This window comes from Podarcis pityusensis (assembly GCF_964106645.2).
Source record: "Podarcis pityusensis genome assembly, chromosome: 7".
Lineage (NCBI taxonomy): Eukaryota > Metazoa > Chordata > Lepidosauria > Squamata > Lacertidae > Podarcis > Podarcis pityusensis.
This window is the reverse complement of record NC_138031.1, coordinates 78649844-78668604: the sequence shown is the minus strand read 5'-3', so window position 1 is coordinate 78668604 and position 18761 is coordinate 78649844.

Below are 18761 nucleotides of genomic sequence, written 5' to 3'. Positions count from 1 at the left end.
GGCAACCCAGTCAGATGGGTGGGGTATGAAAAAATATTATTATTAAGTTATGTATTTTATGTTGTAAGCTGCCTTGAGCATGGTTTGAACTCTGGAAAGGCAGCATGCAATCAAATGACATATGTATATTCATGCCTCTCCTGACATGCCCCCCAGAATGCCTCTTGTTTTCCCTCTCCAAGTCGGAAGTCCAACATGGTGGAGGACTTTACCACCACCTCAGAGAGGTGGCATCTCTCTCTCTCTCTCTCTCTCTCTCTCTCTCTTTCTCTCTTTCTCTCTTTCTCTCTTTTGGATGGACCTCTTTCTATGCACTGAGAGAGGGAGAGCCCATGTACCCTTTGATGCCCTCCCAGGGACCACAAAACTGCACCCTAATACATTTTTGGACAGAATTCTTATGGGAGTTTTACTATCTCATACCACAATTGTCATGGGATATCTTGCTTTATAGTGTTTAAACTGCCTGATTCTAAGGATGTGTAATAGAGACCCACAAGACCCACACATACATATATATTGGATTCCTCCCCCCTGTCACTGATTCACTTAGTTCTTCCCTAGGCATTCAGAGCTGTTTAGGAATCTAATTGCCCACATCACACCCTGATGAGTTGCTTTTCAAAGTGGCAGCAAAGCCTGAAAATCAGAACCCAAACTTACAAGATTTCAGGCTGTTCTTGTGGCAGATAGAATTCATATTTCAGACCTTAGTTCATCTAATTTAAGGATTTCAGCCACATTACCCACATATATCTCACAAGGAACTCTGTTTTCCTTTTCCTTTTTACAGGTTTCCTTTTGATTTGGGATCTTATTATTTTGAGCTATTGGTCAAAGAAGAACGGTCTGCCTTTCATTCTGAAACATAGCATTTTGAAAGCCACTATAGTATGAAAGACAGTCCTTTTTATTATTGCAATAGAAATAATAGGTCTGAAAACTCTTCTTCTTAAGACTGTGAGATGGTTTCATTTGACATCAAATCAGACTCATTTGGATTCAATAGTAAGAGTTCAAGAGTGAGCTCAACTGCCTATTATGGAAATTAAGACTCCGCCTTCCATGAAGACTAAAGAGTATTATCATATTCTAGCATAAAAGCCATAACACTTAGGGACTGGTGCAAGTGAACTCTACAGGTGCAAGATTAGGAAACACTGAGGATTTTATTACTTACCATGAGTTTAATAAGAGAAGCAAGGAGAAATGACAAGCATAGCTGCAGAAGAGATTGTATTTCTCAGACTTTTTCAAGAATATACAGGATACATATAAACTGTATACTGTTGTTGTTTAGTCGTTTAGTGGTGTCCGACTCTTCGTGACCCCATGGACCAGAGCAAGCCAGGCATCCCTGTCTTCCGCTGCCTCCCGCAGTTTGGTCAGACTCATGCTGGTAGCTTCGAGAACACTATCCAACCATCTCGTCCTCTGTTGTCCCTTTCTCCTTGTGCCCTCCATCTTTCCCAACATCAGGGTATTTTCCAGGGAGTCTTCTCTTCTCATGAGGTGGCCAAAGTATTGGAGTCTCAGCTTCAGGATCTGTCCTTCCAGTGAGCACTAAGGGCTGATTTCCTTAAGAATGGATAGGTTTGATCTTCTTGCAATCCATGGGACTCTCAAGAGTCTCCTCCAGCACCATAATTCAAAAGCATTAATTCTTCGGCAATCAGCCTTCTTTATGATCCAGCTCTCACTTCCATACAGCAGTACTGAGAAAACCATAGCTTTTACTATACCTGGAGGAGGAACCGGCAAGCCACTCCAGTATCCCTGCCAAGAAAACTCCATGGACAAACACAACAGGCAACTGTATACTAGGCTTCAGATATTAATAGTGCAAGCACATTGGAGCCAGAGCAAATGGTTATGTGCACTGAGGCCTGAGCATGCACTGTTGCCAGGATAATTAGTTGGCATGATGTCACAACTGATAAAAGAGTTCTGCAGTTGCCATGGACTCTTTACTTACTGCATCTTAGTGCTTGAACCTGTCATGTTCACTCAGGAGCTTAGGCACATAGAAAACTGCCATATGAGCTCGGACTTTGGTGGCAAAGGGGTGGAAGGAAGAAGAAGTCCCGACAATAATGGATTGGCATAACAAGCTGCAAGAATTTGCTGAAATGGCGCAGTCGACAAATAATCTGAGAGGCAATTCAAAACAAAAAATTATGGAAAAGTGGGATAGAGATAAGATATATGTTCAAAAACGCAGTAAAGGTTCGCTACCTATGCTAGCGTTCGATTGATGTTGGAGAGAGACTGAGTTGAGAAAAAAGACCAAGGGTACATATTGATATAGGAATGTATTAGATAAAATGTAAAGAAACATACAAGAATAAGAGTACATTCATTTGTAAAAAAAAAAAGGAATATATAATGGGATAGACAGGAAGTCCAAAGTGTTGGTATATATATAATTTGGGAGTAGTTTTTTGTCCTTTTTTGTTTTTCTTTTTTTCCTTCTTCTTTAAGTATATAAACTTTGTATACATGCTGAAAATTATAGTATAATAAGTCTTGCGATGTAATATGATAATGTTTACCAATGTAACATAAGAACTTTAATAAATAAAACTGCAAAAAAAGAAAAGAAAAAAACTGCCATATGAATACCTAGCTCATTAATTATTTACCTGCAGCTGCTCTACAGGACCTCAGATGAGTTTCTCAAAGACCTACCTAGAGATGCTGGGGACTGAAGCTTGGACCTCCACAATGCAAAGCAGTTGTTGTCTGACTGACAACTAAGTTGATCCTTCGTCAACTAAGTCCCATTTGCTCACTGGGGGCCAAGTAAGTGGCCCCATGATTATAGCATTAGTGTCCTCTGAATTTTATTATTGTGCTGAGGACAGGACACTTGTGTTAAGTTGTGGGTGAACACATCAGACGACACAGCGATTCTTCAAACAGCTCTTCTTTATTCCGAGGCCACAACAGAACTGAACTGAAGGGCTCAGTCAGCCTGCCAGTACCACGTTACTGTAGCAACTTTCTAATACTATCCAATCACTGAACGTCATTTTCGACCCTTCATTTGCATAACTATCTACAGTATTCCCCCTGCTGGTCCAGGGTGAGAACTTCAGTACATAACACCTTGACCTAGCTTCTGCAAAGGAAGGCACAGCCAGCAGCCATTTTATTCCTAAAACCAGAACGCCATTTTTCATAGCAATCTGGTAAAAAGTGTTAGGTTTTCTTAATATTAATGTGGTCAATGGTGCTACTCAGAGAGGTGTGTGTGTTTGTAATCTTAGCCTGCATGGCGGCACACCTGTGAGCTATCGACAATTCAGCACACCTGTGGTATCTTAGCAATTTGCCTAACTAGCAGGGGGAGTTTACCTGCTGCAATGAATGCAGAGATGTGGTAGAATAATTGATTATTTTGAATACTGTGTTTAAGTTGACCAAATGCTTTTTATCATATCTTGCTATCGTACTTTCTTATTTTGTACTCTCTGTTTGACTTACTAATTGACTAGTGTAGTGTTAAAGAATTTGGTTAATGACTGGGGGAGTGTATAGTGGTGAGAAGGGGTGTTTTGCAGCTGTTTGATTATTATGTAAAATAAAGCTAAGCAAAGATATTGCGGGCAAGTTTTTATTCCATCGTCCCAAACACTGCGCAAACTTGGTTGGCAAAGAAAAGTCCAGTGTAAGAGGACAAATAGTTGGATTAAATCACTAGAGAGAGCTGGGTCGAAATCCTTCCTCAACTATGATGTTTATTGGGTGACCTTTGCCCAGTGACTAAATCTCACCCCAACCTATCCCATAGGATGTCTTGTATGGACATTTCAGGGCCGGCCTGCTCATAAGGTGGGCTGAAGGAGCTGCCTCAGGTGGCAGAAGCCCAAGAGGTGGTACCCACCTTGCTCAGCCACCCTGCTGCCTCCACCACCAGTGGAGAAGCAGCGCTGGCTTCTGGCGATATCTTGCCCAAATCTCTCAATAACAACAACAACAATTAATTAATTAATTAATTAATTAATTAATTATTAATACCCCGCCCATCTGGCTGGGTTTCCAAAACCACTCTGGGCAGCTTCCAACACAATATTAAAATACAATAGTTTATTAAACATTAAAAGCCTGCCTAAACAGGGCTGCCTTCAGATGTCTTCTAAAAGTCTGGTAGTAGTTCTTCTCTTTGACATCTGGTGGGAGGGCGTTCCACAGGGCGGGCGCCACTACTGAGAAGGCTCTCTGCCTGGTTCTCTGTAACCTTACTTCTCGCAATGAGGGAACCGCCAGAAGGCCCTCAGCGCTGGACCTCACTGTCCGGGCAGAATGATGGGGGTGGAGACGCACCCTCAGATATACTGGACTGAGGCCGTTTAGGGCTTTAAAGGTCAGCACCAACACTTTGAATTGTGCTCGGAAACACACTCAAGATCTTGCTGAAATCTTGCAAGATCTTGTGGAGCACATGAAATCATGCTATATCTCACCAGAGCCTGCCACTGCTTCATGTGTGCTGCCACGCAACCCAGGTAAGGGAGGGGTGACGCATAAACAGCAGGCCAGGATGGCATCTTCCTGTTTGCCTCAGGTGGCAAAATGGGACAATCCACCCCCATCCATTTATAACAAATGTGATGGAAACTTGAACATATGATTTGGAAACATTATAAACATGCGTCTCAGAAATATGCCATAATATATGAGATTTAATTGCTCCAGAGTTGGACAAGGGACACAGGTGGCACTGTGGGTTAAATCGTAGAGCCTAGGACTTGCCGATCAGAAGGTCGGCGGTTCGAATCCCCTTGATGGGGTGAGCTCCCGTTGCTCGGTCCCTTCTCCTGCCAACCTAGCAGTTTGAAAGCACATCAAAAAGTGCAAGTTGATAAATAGGTACCGCTCCGGCAGGAAGGTAAACGGCGTTTCCATGCGCTGCTCTGGTTCGCCAGAAGCGGCTTAGTCATGCTGGCCACATGACCCGGAAGCTGTACGCCGGCTCCCTCGGCCAATAAAGCGAGATGAGCGACGCAACCCCAGAGTCGGCCATGACTGGACCTAATGGTCAGGGGTCCCTTTACCTTTACCTTTAATGATAGGACAACATTTCAGAGGGAACAGGTTGGGCACAGTTTGCTTTGTTTTCTTTGAAAAAGTACTGCACTATGCCTTCATGTCTTTTGGGATTCTTCAAACATTTAACAGAAACTTAGGGGAGGAATCGTTCTAGGTTTTGAAACGGTCTCTTTTCACTTTGCCTGAAGATGCCTTCAAGAAGCTGAAATGTAAGATATTCATCTTGGCTCACATTACCAACCTTTCAAAGCAGATTATATCCCCAGCCAAAAAAACTTCCATTATTAGGCTTTTTTTGTTTGAAGGCTTCTTTTCTTTGGCCCCAAGCTTGTTGAAAATACTAGCCATTCATTTCCTAGTGACATGCTGTAGCATTGGAATTGTTCTTCCCTTCAAGTAGAAAAATTTGATTACCAGTATTTATCACAAAAATAAATGGAAGAGAGAAATATGTTTTCTGATTTTCAAGAGAAGACCAGTGCTGCCACCTTTTTTTAGAAAGGGGGGGAAAAAAAGGAATGCACTGGATGGCAATTAGATTTTAATAATTTGGCTTGGAATCTTAAAACGAGGTCTTGTTCCTTGTTCAAAAATTCTCTTCTTGGCTCCCTGAAACAAGACTAGCAATGAAAGGGAACTTTAGACTAGTCAGATCATTGCAATCATTTGGAGAAACCTTCCTAAATAATCCACAGTTTAGTTTCCACCCAACGATAGCTTTTAGCATAGTGTCACCAGTAGGGAACCAGACAGAGGGCCTTTTCAGTAGTGGCACCCATCCCAGCAGATGTCAAACAGATAAACCCCTATGTAATTTTTAAGAGACATCTGGAGGCAACTTTGTTTAGGGAAGTTTTGATGCTGTATTGTGTTTTTACTATTATTTTTGTTGGGAGCCACCCAGAATGGCTTGGGCAACCCAGTCAGATGCACAGCATATAATTATTAAATTATTATTATTATTACTACAGTGGTACCTCAGGTTAAGTACTTAATTCGTTCCAGAGGTCCGTACTTAACCTGAAACTGTTCTTAACCTGAGCACCACTTTAGCTAATGGGGCCTCCTGCTGCTGCCGCGCCACTGGAGCACAATTTCTGTTCTCATCAGCAAAGTTCTTAACCTGAAGCACTATTTCTGGGTTAGCGGAGTTTGTAACCTGAAGCGTATGTAACCAGAGGTACCACTGTATTATTACTATTATTATCACTATTACCACTATTATTAGTTTGGAATGCTGCTCCTACTGAAATAAGACAGTTCTGATATTTCATCATCTGCTGAAAATTTTCTGTTTAGAGAATTGTTTTGAATCGGTTTTGGTCTGCTGTGTATTTTAAGTTTGTATACAATTACGAAGTGTTAATAATCTTGTTGAACACTGCCACGATATTGTTCATGAGTTGGTGATTCATAAATACTTTTATAAATCAATAAAAACAGGGGATTAGACAAATTCATGGGGGATAGAGCCATTACTCAGAATGAGGCAATCGCCTCAAGTAGCACATGCTGGTGGGGCAGTCTCAATGATTGTGCCTTGGGATGGAAGGGATGAATTTCTCCTTCTAGCATGCTGTGGTCCTGACCATTAGGCCACCCATGCCTGTGATTAATTAACAAACCCACCCTGAAGCTGATCATGAAGCTGAGGCTCCAATACTTTGGCCACCTCATGAGAAGAGAAGACTCCCTGGAAAAGACCCTGATGTTGGGAAAGATGGAGGGCACAAGGAGAAGGGGACGACAGAGGACGAGATGGTTGGACGGTGTTCTTGAAGCTACCAGCATGAATTTGACCAAACTGCGGGAGGCTGTGGAAGACAGGAGTGCCTGGCGTGCTCTGGTCCATGGGGTCACGAAGAGTCGGACACGACTAAATGACTAAACAACAATAACTCACATTTAGCATAACCCAAGGCCAATTTATCCCTGAGCTATATGGCTCAGCCCTGCAAAGCATTGCTCACGCATGTGCACACACAGAGACTCCAACTTCTTGCAGGACATGTAGGCCTTCCTCCTACACTTATATGACATTGCCTGTCATAGAGAACATTAAGAAAGTTACTGGTATGGACTCGGTCTCTACACTGCTAAACCCATTGCCTGTCAGCTCCATCTTAACTCTCAAAACACTGATTATTTTATTTATTTATTGAATTTATATACCACCCTATACCCAGAGGTCTCAGGGCGGTTCACAGAAAAGATCACAATATATAAAATCAAAATAAGAACAACATCCCAATAACACCCTCCCAGAAAAAACCCACATTTTAAAAGGGTATAGGATGTCAACCAGGGCAACCAAAGGCCTGGTTAAAAAGGAATGTTTTTGCCTGGTGCCTAAAGGTGTATAATGAAGGCGCCAGGTGAACTTCCCTGGGGAGAGCATTTCACAGATGGAGAGCTATTGCAGAGAATGCCCGTTCTCATGTTGCCACCCTCCGGACCTCTTGAGGGGGCACATGAAGGAGGGCCTCAGAAGATGATCTCAGGGTCCGGGTAGGTTCATATGGAAAGAGGCAGTCCCTTGAGGTATTGCGGTCCTGAGCCGTTTAAGGCTTTATAGGTCAAAACCAGCACTTTGAATTGGGCCCAGAAACTAATTGGTAGCCATTGCAGTCGGACCAGGATCACTATATTATATGCTCAAACCATCCTGCTCCAGTGAGCAAACTGGCAGCTGAATTCTGCACTAGCTGAAGTTTCTGAACTGTCTTCAGAGGCAGCCCTAAGTATAACGCATTGCAGTAATCAATTAAACCCCAACACCCAGGAATCAAGGGTGAGGAAGACACCCAGAAACCCAAGGGAGTCAGGGCATCCACAGATCCATTAAAAGTCTATGTCCAGTATTTAGGCATGAGTGCCAATGCTTGTGTAAGCAAAACACAAGGGGGAGCTTCGGAGAACCTCAATTTTTTCAGAAGTATGAATATATTGTCCATGGAATGCTGATGGACTGTTGTAGATGAGTGAGTCAGGAAAACCAGGTGGAAAAGAGGAATAGTATCCTGAAGGAAGTCAAGACTATCTGGCTGGGTGGCTGGATCACTATACAAGAGAACTCCACATTGCAGCATTTAGTTGCTGGATCCACATGTGTTGTCCAAAGCTGGCAGACTTGGAAGCTTCTATTGAGGAGTGTCATTCAAGAACTTTTAAGAGAAATGAAAGGATTTTGGAAAAGACTAATGACATGACTCAGAAAGGGTCCTACACCATTTTCCATTTTGGAAAATGGAATGAAGCAGAAGTCCCAGCAAAGGAAGAATGGATACAAAAACTTATGGAACATGCAGAAATGAAATCAAGACAACAAACTTTTTACTAAAGAATGGAAATGGTTTATTGAATATTTACAGATAAATTGTAAACAGATAAGAACATTGGCAGGATTCTTGAAATAACATGCAGTTTTATAAGAGTATGTATTTATAGTAGATGAATAAATGAGCAAATTAAGTTAATTTGGATATGCAGAAGATCTTAAAAACAAATTTAAGGAACCTCAGAAAGAGGGGGAAGGAAGTCAAGTTTGGAAATGTTAACATGATCGTAAAATTAGTGAAATGTATAAGTCTGAAAAGCATAAATAAAAAGAAAGAAAGAAAGAAAGAAAGAAAGAAAGAAAGAAAGAAAGAAAGAGTCCTACACATTGCTCCCTAAGAGATTCAAACCATGGCAGGACAACTGAAGGACGTTTTCGTTCCATTTGAATATACACTTTACATCTCCATTGTTCCATTTTGTAATTTGCAGAACTGAATGTATGTATATCAAGTAATTTAAGTTTTTCTTTCTTTTATATTTAAGCAATCCAAGCCAGGCCAAAATATAAAATGAGAGATTCATTTTCCGCAAGGGAAAAAAGGGCAATTTAACGAAATTGACCTAAATATTTAGCCATGCTCCACTTAAGGATTAGAAGGAAGGATTCAACCACTTCTTATGTTATGAAAGAGCAGTCTTCCATCCCCACTTTTAAGTCCCCTTTAAGCTCCTCTCAGAGATCAAATGAAGTTTGTTTGCCAAATCTCTATGTAAGGAAACCTGTTCTGTATTAGACTTTTAAAAGAGAGAGTGAGAGAGCAAAAAGTGTACTAAGCTCAGTAAATCCGGTTAGCAGGATAAACCTCCCTAAATCATTTTGCCCCCTCCTCGGATATTCTGGAAGCAGCATCAGCAGCAGTTTTTTTTGTAACTTGATCCTATTTTCTTTGTGGTACAGCTTGCAAGCCCTCAATTGAACAAGGTAATTCAAAGTAGCCGCATTCGCCCAGCACAATCTCCTCCTGCTCGTTGGCACATATTTGGGTTGGGGTTGGGAGTGGGGGCAGCAAACTTCTAGATGTAACAATTTTAGGAATGGGGAAGGAAGGCTGAGCATTTAATACAGCCTTTTGGGTGCACAATCTCTAATCGCCGAAACCCTATAGACGGTTAGGCTGTTGAAATCCCAGTGGCTTCCGCGGAATTTAAACAATCCAGCTGTTCAGAGGATTGTTGCAGCCAATATGGATAAGCTGAAAGCACAATGCAAAAACGCCTTTGGAAATTGTTAAAGTTCTCCCCGGCTCCTGATAGTCAAGGCAAACTTTCCCTCCCACTCTCTCACTCGGCATTAAAACTGGAGGCATGCTTTGCTCTTACATTTGAAAATAGCTTTTTATTTTTACCCTTATTCATGTGTAAGAGTGAATTGCGCTGACACTCGCTGCACAAGCTGTGTGTAGATGCCTCAAACAGACAGAGGCAATCCTAACAGAAGGGAAAAAAGCTTGCTGAAGGCTTGTGAACGGAGCAAAATCCATATGTTTACATACTTGGCTCCAGCAGATGTTCTTTGAAGCCATCCTGCTTTTAAAATGAGTAATGTGTTATGTACTGAAGTTCTCACCCCGGGCCAGCAGGGGGATACTGTAGATAGTTCAGGTCCACATATGCAAATAAGGGATCGAAGTGACGTTCAGTGATTGGATAGTTACAGAAAGTTGTTACAGTTACGTTGTACTGGAGCTCTATATAAGCAGGCTGGGTGAACCCTTCAGTTCAGTTCTGTTCTGACCTGTGAATAAACAAGAGCTGTTTGGAGAATTGCTGTGTCGTCTGGTATGTTCACTCACAAATTAACATAATGACCAAATTAGGACACAGGTGGCGCTGTGGTTTAAACCACTGTGCCGCTTGGACTTCCGGATCAGAAGGTCGGCTTTTCGATGCCCCGCGATGGGGCAATCTCCTGTTGTTCGGTCCCAGCTCCTGCCAACCTAGCAGTTCAAAAGCACACAGTGCAAGTAGATAAATAGGTACCACTCTGGCAGGAATGTAAACAGTGTTTCTGTGCACTGCTCTGGCTTCGCCAGAAGCGGCTTAGTCATGCTGGCCACATAACCCGGAAAAACTGTCTGCAGAAGCGGACAAATCCTGGCTCCCTCGGCCTGTAGAAAAATATGTGCGCCACAACCCCAGAGTCGTTCGCGACTGGACTTAACTGTCAAGGGTACCCTTACCTTTAATGGCCAAACTGCATGTGTGTGCTGCCAAATACAGTTCTTTCCAAGGATATCAGGACAAAAGGAATGAGGAGGTGGAAGCAGAACCAAAACAGTATTTTTAAAAATAAATAGCAGGCATGCAAAGCATAAAATAAAATGTACCCGACAGGGGCTACCCAATCTCCTCTTCAGCTGCCCAGAGCCCCAGGTAGAGCAGCAGGAGAAAGATCCTGACCGTCGGTCTCCCAGCATCAGGTCCTTTGATCTGGGTAGAAGCTCTCTGGGCCCCTCCCACCTATGGCTTTTATAGCCTGCCTTGATGTATTCAAATGCACCTGGCATTGCTCATGATTAGCCCAGGACCCTGAGATGGAATTAATACAGAGCGGCTGAGAGTCTCCCACTACCTGCAGCCGGGCATCCAGCCAGCACTTGCAACACAGAAGAACCCAAGAAACTCCCGACAGGTGTGTGAAACACAAGAATCCAGCAGACCGCAAACTGGGGATGTTAAAGGAAAAGGGACACGCCACCTAACTCCTCGAAATACAATTGTCTTCCGCATTTCCACTACAATGTTTCCCTAAAGGAACAATGCAATAGACAAGAAGCTGGTGTGAAGCAAGGGTGGCATAAGTTAAGCTAGTGTGAAGTTACACCGGATCCAAACTCCATTCAGCATAGGAATTGCTGCTGGCTGAGCTTGCCTAAGCCTGGCAGAGGTGAAACAAGCTTTTGAAATAGACTTTGTGTTATGCCATCCATTTTTCCAGGCTAATTTGCAGTGCGCTGTCAGGTCACATGACTGAGTAGAATGGGCTTAATATCCAGAATACGTCCACCACCTTCTGATCACCCCCCCCACTATGCCTCTCCCTGTCGTCTTACAACCAGTCCAATGGGTTGCACTGCTGTCAGCTTCTTCCTCTTTAGCCTCATTTTTGCCTCTGAAGCTCAGCAGGGAAGAGGGTGTCCTTTGTTCTGGCTCCCTTGGTCTCCTTGCCTTCAGCCCACCAGTCCTAATGGGCACCAACCACCACTAGTTTGGGGATGCTCTATTTCTGAATTTCTGCACTAAGCAGAAGGGATGGCTTAAGCAACCTACAGGACCTCCTCCATGATTCTTTGATTCCATTAACTGTGCAAAGACACAGCAGGCAGACCCTAGATGGGTAGATAATTTGGACTCATACATGCCTTAGCACACAGTTTGGGGATTGCTGATATATACTTTATACTGCCAAAACTGCATCAGCTTCCCCATAACATTTCTACATCAGGAGTCTTCAGGTTATAAAATTGGCCACTGAAGAAGATTTATTCCCCTAATTGTTCATGAAAACGCAGATAATGAACATAAAGTAGGCAATAGCACAGGACCAGGTGTGCTTCTTGGCCAATATATGCCCTCACTTGTCTGAGCCAAGAAGCAAGTTGCAGATGGATGGATGCTTTAACGTGCCCAAAGTGGTTATACAGTGATGGACAAACATACAACTACTGTCCATATGCAAGCCTATTGAAATAGCCATTTAAAAAGAGGAAATATCATGCAAATTGTGATTTGCCAAGCCTGATAGCTCCTGGGGTGTAGTTATTCCGTGCCATTATGGAAGACGTGCCTGGGCATTTCCTGGATCGTGCAATCATCATTAAAGCAACATTTGAGGATTCTGCAATCATTCTGATCTCTAGAGCACATGAAGCAACACTAACAGCAAAATTAAAAATCTGCCCAATGTGTCTCTTATTCTGTCTGCTGCATGTTCTAGGTTTCCTCCTTAGCCGGTCCCTCCTTCTACACCCCCCCCCCCATTCTCTATTGATGCTAACTGTCAGGACAGCAGTGGCGTAGCGTGGGGGTGCAGGGGGGGGCGCGGAAGAGACTCGAGTGCTAAAATCCACGGGTTAGGGGGCGCAAATTACTTGCCTTGCCCCGGGTGCTGAGAACCCACACTACGCCACTGCAGGACAGTAAATGGTTTCCCAAGATGAGTACCCAATTACTGTTCTACTATGCACATAGATTTTCCTGCGACAAAGATAAAGAAATTGATGTTTCATTCTCTCCCATAGCCATGATGAAGTGGGCTAGTTTTCATTACAACCATAGCCCGACATCTCTCCCCCCTGCATGTATGGTGGTTCCTTCACTTCTGGATATCAATAAGACAAGAAAAGTTTGTGTGTCTGCTTGTGTGTAGGGTGGGACTGCAGTTTCTGTCAGCAAGGGCTAAGCCACCCAGTCTCAGTGGAGGTGGGCAGGCTGTTTCGTCACTAGAAGTGTCCCTAAGCATTGTCCCTCCCTATCAGTAAGGTAATCTACAAGTCATTAACACTGCGGAAGTTCAAGAACTCCCACCCAGGATTTACACACAAAAGCGCAGTAATAGTTCAGGAAGAAGCTCTGCTGACCTTTCTCCCCTGTTTAATTCTACCTACAGAACTCACCTCCAACTCTTTACCCCGCACCAAAAGCTAGGGAACTTGTGTCCACCAGCTTCCATGGTGGGATAATGACTCCAGATCACTTTCCTGCTAAATCACTCTCCCTTTGTCAAGGCTACATCTCTTGGCCAAGGAAGCAGGAGAGTTGTGGTGTTCGTATGGAGCCTCCAGTCGTTTCACGGACTATTGACCCATTCACCACTAATCCGCTGCCACCAACCAGCTTCTCCCCAGTAAAACACTTAGTCACAGTTGGGTTCTCAAGTTAACAACGAAGATTGTAGTTTATTGCAAACACAAATAAACTTTAAATGCATTCGAAATGCTCTTACCCTTTACCCTCTTAGTCTTACTTTATCCTGTCTCTAACTCACTCTAACTCCTCTACCTCCCCTCACACAAGAACCAACTGCACTAACTGTCTCTCTATTTCCAAGTGTCTTCCAACTGCTTTTTCCCAACTGCCTAAACCTCTGGCTAAGCCTTTTAAAAACAGATAGGACTCTGGGCTTTTCTATTGGTCTACCTATTAACCCTTTCTCCCCCCCCCTGTACAGACATTTCCAAAAGAACAGGCAAACGCCACAGTCCTCTCCCATATTAACCCCACAATTCAGTCTTCATGAGATCTCTCCTGGAACAGATATTTCCAGCCCAAGTTAGTTTGGCTCCCCTTTCTGCCTTCGCCAGCATTTTCTATTGTCCTTCCATGTTTGTTACTCTGTGTTTGGTCTAGTTAGGAACCTATGGAAAGGCTCCTTGTGTTCTTCCCTTGAACCACTTCCACCAGTTAGGAGGGTTCCGGTTGCCTTGTTTTGTACAGTGCACTGGATGGAGTTCAAGGGAAACTTTGGCTGGATGGGAATGAAAACAATCCACAATGGCCCCGCTTCTTGCACTCTTTGACTGTTTTTTTGTCTGGCAGAGATGTCCTCAGACTCTGCTCATGGCTCTTACTTGCCTGGGTAGAGGACAGAGAGGGGTGTCTGAGTATACAGAAACTATCCTACCATACAATGATAACATTTACATTCATGGATCTGTCCACTTTGCCTCTGACCCATTCTTGACACGTGCGCCCCCCACCCTCCCCAGAAGGCTGTTCAGAAGTGAATGTGTCCCTCAGGCTGAAAACATTTCCCTCCCACAGACATAAATTGGGGAGATATAGCAAGTGGAATATTTTCTTGAGCTAGTGCTTTTGCAGACATATTTGCAAGGCTGCGGTAAGTCACCATGCTCAAAGTACTCTTGTGCAGGTTTTTTAAAATAAGAAAAACTATTAAAGTTGCTGCTGAAAATTGAATTGAAAATACTACAGTCAGGTAAATATCACTTATATTTGGGATATATGGTTTCAACGTAACAGAATACCAAGAAGGATCAGATTGTCTACTTAGATCAGCCAGAACTAGCCAGAAGGGGGCTTTTAATTTTAAAAAAGACATTATTAAGGCAGATGAGTTACATAAGTATACAGAGTAGGGCGGGGTGACAATCCTAACCATATATTCTTTATTTACTTCCCTAGTCATTCTAGGACACAAAGGTGTAAGAAAACCATGGTAGAAGAAAGAAGATGAAATCAAATTTGCAATATAAGTTATGAAGAGAGAAATCTATGGAAATCCCTTCCCCCTCCAACCCTTGCCAATACCTGCATAAGGCAGATAGTGAAGGGAGGAAAAGCACTATGTCGTCTTTAGAAGCCAGGCTCCACTCACTCACTCACTCGTCCTTTCTTATCTATATTCATGGGTTTTTCAGGGGCCCAGCAGTTACATGTCAGAATGATGAGTCTCAACCTTGTTTCAGGATAAAGCATCAATCTGCCGGTGCATACTGAGTCTGACCTGATAGAATTTAAGAGGTACTGTAGGCTCTGTGATTCCTCTACAGAATGTAATTTTTGAACTCAGTCCTCAGTGATAGACAAGATATTCTATCAAAGCTGCCTCTCTGAATTGAGGACAGAGCTGTCCCAGGAGTATATCTCGAAGGTTTTGCCAATCTGTGTTCACGTGGAGACTAACAACCGTCTTACAAGTGACTTTTCTCCCTTCTGTTTAGCATGGACCTAGTACGCTCTGTCCTCCCACCTTTCACTTTACTTCCAGACAGATGCAATATATTATTTGTCTGCTATGTGCACTTATTTCCCTGCTGATCTAGGAGCAGCCATGGAAAAGGGGAATTTCATGTTGGGGGTCGTTTGATAGCAGGAGCTGAAGCGCTTCCTCTGAAGTGCGAGATCGGAAAGAAAGTTAATGATAATGACTGTTAAATCTTATGTAAGCACAGCAGATTTAATGCTTGTTGGGGAGGGTGGGGATGAGTAAGTGTTAATCAAACACCGCATTTTTTGCTCTATATGACGCACTTTTTCCCCTCCAAAAATTAAGGGGAAATGTGTGTGCGTCCTATGGAGCGAATGCAGGCTCTGTGGCTTCAGCGAAAGCAACGCGAAGCCTCCGAAGTGCAGAGGGAGCGCTCCTTCCGCATTCCGGAGGCTTCATGTTGCTTTCGCTGAAGCCTGAAGAGCAAGAGGGGTCGGTGTGCACCGACCCCTCTCGCTCTCCAGGCTTCAGGGATAGCCGCCTGAAGCCTTCAGAGCACAGCGCGAGTTCCCGCTGCATTCCGCAGGCTTCAGGTTCCTTTCGCTGAAGCCGGGAGAGCAAGACTCTCCTGGCTTCAGCAGAGAGGGAGAGCTGCACAGCGCCCATTCAGCCAAGCGGGAGGAGAAATGGAAGGGGCTCCTTTCTCCTGCCGCTTCACTGAAGGGGCGCTGAGCAGAGAGGGGATATTTCCCCCCTTGTTCTCCCCCTCTAAAACAAGGTGCGTCCTATGGTCGGGTGCGTCCTATAGAGCGAAAAATATGGTATATCTGGGCGCCAGCCACAGGAAAATCCTAATCTCTGGTGGCTACCTCTCTATTTACTAAAGCAGGGGTGCTTGGAGAAAGGTCTCTAGTGACCAATGGCACCATCTCTAAGGGGCTGTGGGTGTCTCAGCCTCCTCAATATTTGTAGGCAGGGGGCCAAGCCCCCCAAATTTTGAGGGGGTAGAGGAGGTCTCATCCCAAAGATATGCACTTGGCTGACTGCACCACCCCCACCGCTGCCACAGTGACCAGGCCAGGGCCTCTACCGCCCTCACCTCCACTGCCTCTTCGGCAACGAGGCCAAGACCTCCAGTGCGAGGCCTCCACCGAGTCCCACCACAGCCATAGCCGCACCCCAGGAAGCCAGGCTGCACTTCCAGGAGCTCAACCACATCTGCAGAGGGCCCCAACGGAGGCCATGTGGCAGAAGTGGAGGCCCTGGCTCAGTCGCCACCATAGCAGCAAGCCAGCAGATGCAAAGCAGTGGGAAGCAGCCGAGCATGGAGCCCAGCGTCATGAGCACATGATGCACAAGTAATGTTACTACGTCACATTGCACATGCGCCGCTGAGCACCCACAATCTTGGGCGCAAGTCGGTGCCTCTGCTAATGGCTATCACAGCAAATGGCTAAGTTCATACAGGAGAAGAAGAGTTTGGATTTGATATCCCGCTTTATCACTACCCAAAGGAGTCTCAAAGCGGCTAACATTCTCCTTTCCCTTCCTCCCTCACAACAAACACTCTGTGAGGTGAGTGGGGCTGAGAGACTTCAAAGAAGTGTGACTAGCCCAAGGTCACCCAGCAGCTGCATGTGGAGGAGTGGAGACGCGAACCCGGTTCCCCAGATTACGAGTCTATCGCTCTTAACAACTACACCACACTGGCTCTCCAAACTTCAGAAACATAAGCCATGTAGCACCTCAGTGAGAACTAGTCCCTAGTCCACTGAATTGTGAAACTGATTCCACAAGTTGGACCTGCATCAAAGTTTACGGTTCAGGGTTCCAGACATTATCTTTTTGAGGATAATCCATTGCATTTCCCTCTTTGCTTAGTTTTTCTATCCTCTGCATAACAGTCACCATACTGGGACCACTCGTCATGTTCAGCCCCCTCTAGACTGGACGTTTGGGCAGAACCCTTTGTTTGTAAAACCGTTATCCTGCCACCACCCCCTTTTATGCATGGATGGTACCACTTCGACTACATAAGGATCCAATTCTATTGGTATATATATCATATCAGCCTTTGCCAACCAGATGTCCTACAGATGGTTTGGATTACAACTCCCATCAGCACCAGCCAATTGTGCTGGCAATCTAGAATTGGACTGGTATTTCTGGTCCGGTGAGTTTGTTTATTTAATTAATTCCATTTAAGAATCAGTTCCCATAAAATGAGAGGAAATTTAGGATGGGAAAGTAGGGGGGAATAGTTTTGTTGAACGGCAGTATATAGATGAAATGGGTATATTTATACTATTCCATTGCCCCCACCTTTAAAAAAAAATAGTATATGGGTGAATATGTGGACACACACACACACCATTTTACATAATTAAAAAACAAACAACTTCCAAAATTATTCAGCGCATGAATGTGCCCACTTTGCAAACTTTAGGCAATAGTGCTGTTACAGCTCCTTATGTTCCAAACGATAAACAAGGACTCATCATTAGGGATGGGATTAGCTGTTCTGTACCTGTTCATCTTTTGACCGAGTGATTGTTACTCAAACTTGGAAGCTTAATGAAATGGGAATCACAACACACCATGATTGGTGGTTTGCAAAAATAGCATTTTTGGATTTGAACCTTCTTGCAGCATTTCACCATTTATGCAATGGGTGTAGTTCTTCACAGTACTGCTGCTGTTATTCATTGCTCATCATCAAGCAGTAATTTGCATGCCTCCAGAGGTATTGTAATCTGTCTGTCTTGTGGTGTCACATTAGGTTTGATGTGACCCCTTCTTCAGTCCTTATTTTCTTTGGGAGTTTAATGTAGCTTGCAAATACAGCTGAACAAAGTACTTCATTTTACTATTTTGCTATTTTTCAAGTTGACTCCATCATCGATCCTCAGTTGTACCATTGACCCTAACTGGGTTGTTTGTTTTGCGGGAGGGATCTGTATTGTTTATTTTAAGCCTTGTTTGTAAAAATCATTTTCTTTAGAAATAAAAGCCTTTTTTGACAAATATGCATTGGGCTGATCAATATAAGTATGCAACATTAACATTTATTATTTTTAGAAAAATTGATACTTTAAATAGGGTTGCCACTGAGCTAGTTTTAAGGATATTCGGAAAAATCTAGACATCCGACAGGGGTTGACATCTGTCCAGAATTTCCCAGACATTTTAGCGATTTCTGCCTGGACACTGGTACCGACAAAAGTATTCCAGTATGACAACCCTAACTTTAAACATAAGCATTCAAACATTTCACACATTTAAACATTCGGTTGGGTGTGCAATGGTAGGGGTGGAATTATAATGCAATTATATAGTGGAATTATAACTTTCTCTTTGAAGAAAGTTGTGTGTATTGTTTCCTCATCTGTATAAGAAATGAATGAAAAACATAGCCTTAATATATGATGAATTGAGGATGAAAGCTGAGGAGATGAAATCAAATTTATGTAATTCAGAATGACCTAAGTTTTGTACGGCAGTGGATGAGACTACGTATGTGACTCTGAGAGAAACTCAAAAAATCATTATTTCTTTAAAGAAAGCAACTGGTACCATTAGGCATTACTAATGTCTACACACACATAACAGAAAGCTATATAAGTAGGGAGACAGGATAAGAAACGTTAACAGTGAATGTTAAGCTACCTTCATTTCGTACCCCTCAACTGCCCCGATTAAA